Genomic DNA, 8106 nt, shown 5'->3' with positions numbered 1-8106 from the left:
TCTCTCTCTCTCTCTCTCTCTCTCTCTCTCTCTCTCTCTCTCTCTCTCTCTCTCTCTCTCTCTCTCTCTCTCTCTCTCTCTCTCTCTCTCTCTCTCTCTCTCTCTCTCTCTCTCTCTCTCTCTCTCTCTCTCTCTCTCTCTCTCTCTCTCTCTCTCTCTCTCTCTCTCTCTCTCTCTCTCTCTCTCTCTCTCTCTCTCTCTCTCTCTCTCTCTCTCTCTCTCTCTCTCTCTCTCTCTCTCTCTCTCTCTCTCTCTCTCTCTCTCTCTCTCTCTCTCTCTCTCTCTCTCTCTCTCTCTCTCTCTCTCTCTCTCTCTCTCTCTCTCTCTCTCTCTCTCTCTCTCTCTCTCTCTCTCTCTCTCTCTCTCTCTCTCTCTCTCTCTCTCTATCTCTCTCTCTCTCTCTCTCTCTCTCTCTCTCTCTCTCTCTCTCTCTCTCTCTCTCTCTCTCTCTCTCTCTCTCTCTCTCTCTCTCTCTCTCTCTCTTGTATTTCCAGACATCCTCTGTCATGTTTTGCTTGTTATGTCATCTATCTCAGGATGAAAATGAAACTTAGATCTGCTCAATGAGTTTTGTAAGTCATTGTGATAGGCAAGATCAATTATGCAGACCATTCATACCTGCTCCATGAATGCTCGCCGAGCGGGGTTAGAGCGTCGGTACATGCGGCGGAGGTCGAGGTGACGACGGTTCTTACCCTGCCACCGGCGAGTTGGACCAAGGGCATGGCTTATTAAATTCCACGGCACAAAGTCCTCTAAGGTGGTACCGTCTTAGACTCCTGACAGCGGGAAATTCTTGCCGTGAAACAGAATCAGTTAGTATCTGCTCCACATTCTATATTTTGTTTTGCATCATTACTACATTATTTTCCAACAATTAATCTATTTAGCCACCTCTTCGAATGGTGTAAAGTCCTTTCTTATTTTTATTTTTTGTCATTATTATTATTATTTTGTTTCTTTCATCTCATTTTGTATTTATCTATTCCACCTTAGTGCTTAATGTAATTGTGTTTTCCCATGTTCATCAATCTTTTGGTTGATGTAACAATCCAAGTTAATTCCTAACTCAGCTGAACAGTTTTTTCTTCTCATTTGCCCTTCTTATTTTTCTTTCATTTTATTTATAAAAAGATAGTTCTTTGAAGCTCACATGCTTGATCACTGTCGTCTATATATCTCCCTATCTTATGTTTTAATCTCCCTACATCCAAACTCTTTTGTTGATAAGTAGTAAACAGTGGTCTCGAGGGAAACTGAATTCAAGTGGGCCATGATATAATATATTTATGAATGTTTATGAAGTATCACAACCACAGTGCACCAGCAAGCCGTGTGTGTATGTGCGTGTGTGCGTGTGTGTGTATGGTCTTGGATCACGTGAAGGACTCGTGATCGACATCTATTTACCTCTCCGAAGAGAACTGAGAGCTCATATATGACCGATCTATGGGTAATGCTGTGACCTTACACGCACACACACGTGCACACACACACACACACACACACACACACACACACACACACACACACACACACACACACACACACACACACACACACACACACACACACACATACAAACACGCACACACACACACACACACACACACACACACACACACACACACACACACACACACACACACACACACGCACACACACAACTCCCCGCCCACGAGAGTTCGAATAACGACTCTCAGTTGAGCGATACTGAAATTATTTCAGGCCTGGACAGGGTTCGAAATAGGATAGCAGTAGTGGCGCCGCGATAGCTACCACTGCGCCATCGAGTCGTGTGTGCGTGTGTGTGTGTGTGTGTGTGTGTGTGTGTGTGTGTGTGTGTGTGTGTGTGTGTAAGTAATTTAAGATCACATTAGACTTCATGTATGATATTAAAAACAAGGTATCAAAAATAATGTAAGGAGCTTGATAGAATTGTCACTTTTCGCCAATGCTGTTAAGCATATTAGGAAACAACACAGTCATCTCGAATTATGACAAAAGAAACAGTATAGATTTAATATATTTAGACTTTGCAAAAGCTTTTGATACCATCCCCCACGAAAGGCTACTTACTAAATTAGCTTTACACGGAATAAGTTGGACTAGAAATTGGTTGAATGATCGAAAACAGAGAGCTGTTTAAAATGGCAAAACTTCTAGATGGAAAAATGTTACGAGTGGAGTTCCTCAGGGTTCCGTTCTTGGTCCACTTCTATTCTTAGTATTTCTATTCTTAGCATTTCAAACTGTCCCAGAAACGTTTAGGTAAAGTTCATAAATGGAAGATGAAATGCAAGAATAAACAAAACCAATAAATAAATAGGTAGATAAATTAATGATAAGTGAATAGATAAAAAAGTGAATTGACAATCAGGTGAATGTGCTGTAGGTTGTGTTCTCTACATTGGAATTGGTGGTGAAGGAAACTTAGGCGGAGTTCTTGTCTTTAATGCTCCAAGAAAGGATCTGTTCTGTTCTCTTACATTCTGTTGTCGAACTTGTTCTAACTACTACATACACGGTAAGCCCTCAGTAAAGCTCGGAGGGTTGCCAGAAACATATTAACATATATACAGTTTGTCCAGATGGGGGAAATGTTAATTTTGATAGGAGAAATGTTAATGAGGCATTGAATGTCAATGAAGGACCAAATAATAATGATATAGAGCAAGGCATAAATAAAAAAAACAAAATTATAATATAAGACATGATATTGAAACTCAAAATGTGTCAAAAAGAAATAATCACGAGTTTCTTAAAACTATGTACTTTAATGCTCGTAGTATTAGGAACAAATTTCAAGAAATACAGGCGTATGTCAAAAGCGAAAATCTCGATATGATAGGAATAACTGAGACATGGTTAAATGGTACAGAGTTCGAAGCTGAATTTAATATTGTGGGATTTAAACACTTTCATCAGGATAGAAACCACAAGAAAGGTGGGGGTGTTCTATTGTACGTTAAAAACAATGTTCATGCTTGTGTTTTAGAGAAAGTGAAACAGGATGCATATGACAGTTTGTGGGTTGAGTTAACCCAAACAAATGGAAAATAAATGAATATAGGTGTAATATATAGGCCAAAGACATTATCATTAGCAGACGACAAACTGTTATTTCAAGAACTGTCTAGTTTCTGCAACCGGGATTTATTGATAATGGGCGATTTCAATTTTACTGACATTGATTGGATGACCCTTGAACATGGCCATATAGGTAGTCGCTTGATTGATTTTCTTGGTGACAATTACTTAATTCAGCATGTAAAAGAGCCCACAAGATATGGAAACTTACTCGATTTATTGATCACTAGCCGCGAAAGCATGGTAACTGATGTAGAAGTCGGTGAATCTGTTGCAAATAGCGATCACAACTTAGTCAGATTCAAACTCCTAAACAATTTTAGAATAGATACTTGTGCTTCTAAAATACCCGATTTCAGTAAAGCTCAGTTCATAGGACTACGTCAGGAGCTTCAGCTTACAGATTGGGAGGCAAAATTAAACGAAAGGCCTGTAGATCAGATGTGGGAAATATTTCAAAATACGCTCACTAAGATGATTCAAACTTACATTCCTTTTAAGGACAGACGTCCCCCAAATCAGGCTCGCCCAAAGTGGCTCGACAAAGAAACTGAAAAAAGTATTGCTAAAAAGAGACAGGCTTATAAGAAATATAAGTGCTCGGGTGCATCAAATGACTATGAAAGTTATGTATCAATACAGAGAGATTTAAAAAAGACAATAAGAAAAAGAAAACGACAATACGAAATGAACATCGCTGATAAATCTAAAGAGAATCCCAAAGAATTCTATAGTTACATTAGAGATAAAAAGGTTGTTAGGAATCACATTGGTCCACTATTATCTGCTGACGGTCAACTCGAATATTCAAATGAAGGAATGTGTAATATCTTAAACAATTATTTTAGCTCGGTATTCGTAAACGAAACACCTCAAAGTGAATTCCAAACTGAAGCCTGTGAAAAGTCTGGGGTAAACTTACTCACTACGGTAAATATAACAAAAGAAAAAATTAAAAGGTGTATAGACAAACTCAAAGTTAATAAAACACCAGGGCCTGACGGTTGGCATCCAAGAATCTTAAAGGAAATAAAAAATGAGATTGTTGTTCCATTAGAAATTATTTTCAAGAAATCCATCATATCCGGAGGTGTCCCAAGGGAATGGAAGCTAGCTAACGTTACTCCCATATTCAAAAAAGGTGATAAAAAGAAACCAAATAACTATAGGCCTATAAGCTTGACTTCAATCGTAGGAAAAATAATGGAAACTATCATCAGAGATGCTATCGAATATCATTTAGAAGGTAACCGTTTGATAAATGATAGCCAGCATGGTTTCAGACGGAAACGTTCTTGCGTGACTAACTTACTCGAATTCTACAAGACAGTTATCTCGAATTATGACAAAAGAAACAATATAGATTTAATATATCTAGACTTTGCAAAAGCTTTTGATACCGTCCCACACGAAAGACTACTTAATAAATTAGCTTTGCATGGAATAAGTGGTAGCCTATTAGGTTGGACTAGTAATTGGTTGAAAGGTCGAAAACAGAGATGTTGGTTTTAAATGGAAAAACTTCTGGATGGAAAAGTGTTGCAAGTGGAGTTCCTCAGGGTTCCGTTCTTGGGCCACTTCTATTCATAGTATATATAAATGATATAGACCATGGACTAAAATCTACTGTTTCCAAATTTGCTGATGATACAAAACTGTGCGGAGTGGCAAATGATCACTCAAACCAATTAGATATTCAAGAAGATTTAGATAAATGACAGCAATGGTCTGAAAAGTGGCTAATGAAATTTAACACAAGTAAATGCAAGGTAATGCACATAGGTAAAAATAACAGTAAGTACGATTACAAGTTATTTGGAAATTCGTTAACAAAAGTGGATAGTGAAAAAGATCTCGGCGTAATTATCAGTAACGACCTCAAATCATCCAAGCAGTGTATTTCAGCCTCTGAGAAAGCAAATAAGATTCTAGGACTGATTGCGCGATCTTTTGATTTCAAAAGTCCATCACTCATTAACAAGCTATATAAATCGTTAGTTCGTCCACATTTGGAATATGCTGTTTCCGTATGGTCACCGAATCTCATTAAAGACATTGACAGACTGGAAAGAGTACAACGGCGAGCCACAAAACTTATTCCAAATATCAAAAATAAATCATACGAAAATCGACTAAAACATATGAATCTGTTTTCCCTAAAAAAGCGTAGACTCAGAGGTGACTTGATACAGGTCTTTAAAATTCTAAAGGGAATTGACAACATCAAAAGTGACCAAATTTTTACATTGAATGAGAATCAGACAAGAAACAATGGTCTTAAACTCTCCGGAAATAGATTCAATTTGGAAGTAGGTAGAAACAACTTTGCCAACCGTGTAGTTAATGAATGGAATAAACTTCCTGCACAGGTAGTGCAATGTAGTTCAGTTCGAAGCTTTAAGAATCATTTAGATAAATACCTAAGTAAGATGCTGTAATGATCATAATTTATGTTATATTATTTGTTTTTGTTTTGTTATCATTTGTCTGTCTGATTTTTATCTATTATTAGTTATATGTCAATTTATTATTATTTACTACTTACCTGCTTGTTTATTATTTAACTATACCTATGCATTTATTTATGTATTTTATTTGTTATTTACATTATCATAGTTTTTATTTATTATTTTATTATTAATATGATTTTTTTTTCGCATCCGACCTAGATATGGATCAAAAGGTCTCCTGTCGGCATGCTCCGCCTTTGTAATCCTTTTATAGTAAAGAAGGCGGCTGTTGCCATATGAGGAATATTTGGAAGTTGGGTCGCTTCGGTCGAGGCGTCGGCCGATCGGTTGCAGGTGGCTGACCCGAGGACGCAGCTGCGGCTTTTGTCTAGTAGAGCCTTGACCTGAGACGCCGAGAGAATCTTTTGTTATCAAAGGGGCGTTGTCGAGAAAGGTCGGTTGGCTTGGTCCCCGAAAGCAATGGAGTCACATGGGATGGTAGTCTTGTTGAAAGTACTACACTACTCCATATGTGCCCGTGCGTGTGCACGCTAGTATCGAAGGGAGACACGGTTATTTATCTATAACGGTACAATTATAGATAAATAAACAAACGGAAAAAAAAGATACATAAGATAAAATGTTAAACGAATAGATAATCTAATGAATAATTAGATAAATAGAATAGATAAAAATAGAAAAAATAGAGAAACAGTTGAATTAGGTAGTCAATTAATCAAATAGACAAACAAACAAATAAACAGATAAACAAATAATATAAATGGTTCAAGAGATTGCCATGTGTTTTTGCAATGGGAAATTAAAGATAAAAGAGGAAAGAAATCTATCTTATTCGTAACTTTTCATTCGAGAAAAGGTAGAATAATAGGAAAGACATAAACTGACGGATATACAGTAAATGTATCATTTGAATGTATCGACGAAAAAAATATTAAAAAAGTGGCTTGTTATTTTATCCGGATTTGAATGTTTAGTTGAGGTTTGGTTAAAATAGAATAAAACAAAATAGAATTTATTGAAATGAAATGAAATGGGATGTAAATAAAACAAAACAAAACAAAATAACAATAAAGTAATGTCGTAGCACATTAGTAAAATAAATTTTCATCCCACTGTCGGAAAAGAAAACTAACGTCGAAAGCTCTGTATATTTCAATCACTAACTGTGATCCTCTTCAGCAGATTGAGTATATATTAGAAGGCATATACATATATACAAAAAAATGTGAGGTGAGAAGTATATGTCTTCTGCTATGTACTCAATCTGCTGAAGAGGATCACAGTTAGTGATCGAAATATACAGAACTTTCGACGTTAGTGTCTCCTTTTCCGACATATACATACATACAAAAAATGTGAGATGAGAAGTATATGTCTTCTACTATGTGCTCAATCTGCTGAAGAGGATCACAGTTAGTGATCGAAATATACAGAACTTTCGACGTTAGTGTCTTCTTTTCCGACATATACATACATACAAAAAATGTGAGATGAGAAGTATATGTCTTCTACTATGTGCTCAATCTGCTGAAGAGGATCACAGTAAGTGATCGAAATATACAGAACTTTCAACGTTAGTGTCTTCTTTTCCGACATATACATATATACAAAAAATGTGAGATGAGAAGTATATGTCTTCTACTATGTACTCAATCTGCTGAAGAGGATCACAGTTAGTGATCGAAATATACAGAACTTTCGACGTTAGTGTCTTCTTTTCCGACATATACATATATACAAAAAATGTGAGATGAGAAGTATATGTCTTCTACTATGTACTCAATCTGCTGAAGAGGATCACAGTTAGTGATCGAAATATACAGAACTTTCGACGTTGGTGTCTTCTTTTCTGACATATACATGTATACAAAAATGTGAGGTGAGAAGTATATGTCTTCTACTATGTACTCAATCTGCTGAAGAGGATCACAGTTAGTGATCGAAATATACAGAACTTTCGATGTTAGTATCTTCTTTTCCGACGGTGGGATAAAAGTTTAAAACAAAATAATATAAAGTAAAATAAATAAATAAATAAATAAATAAATAAACAAATAGATAAATAAATAAATAGATAAACAAATAAATAAATAAATAAATAAATAAATAAATAAATAAATAAATAAATAAATAAATAAATAAATACACGAAAACAAAATTCCTAGCCTGGCTGATAAAGCACGAGGAATTCCCATCACTAAAAAAAAAAGAAGAGATAGATAGACAGATAGATAGATAGGTAGATAGAGAGAGAGAGAGAGAAAGAGAGAGAAGTGACATCATTGCTATTTTTAGAACCGTAAAAGTCGCGGGAAAAATTAAGAAAGGGTCGTATGTGTTGGAAAAATTATCAAGAGGACAAGTCAAGAAACATAAGATAGAATATTGAAATTTTCTCAATATTTTCCACATGAAATTATTAAAATAAACAATATATATTAATTCAGAGCAATTTGTAATTAGAAAAAATAGACGATTTCCTATTCTATATATTACACTGTTAAATCCAAACGAATATGTACGAAACTGTCCTTACTATTGTAAT

Source organism: Oratosquilla oratoria, chromosome 41 (assembly GCF_046742065.1).
Source record: "Oratosquilla oratoria isolate Oo_2021 chromosome 41, ASM4674206v1, whole genome shotgun sequence".
Lineage (NCBI taxonomy): Eukaryota > Metazoa > Arthropoda > Malacostraca > Stomatopoda > Squillidae > Oratosquilla > Oratosquilla oratoria.
The sequence above is the reverse complement of the archived record's forward strand: the minus strand, read 5'-3'. Positions refer to the sequence as shown.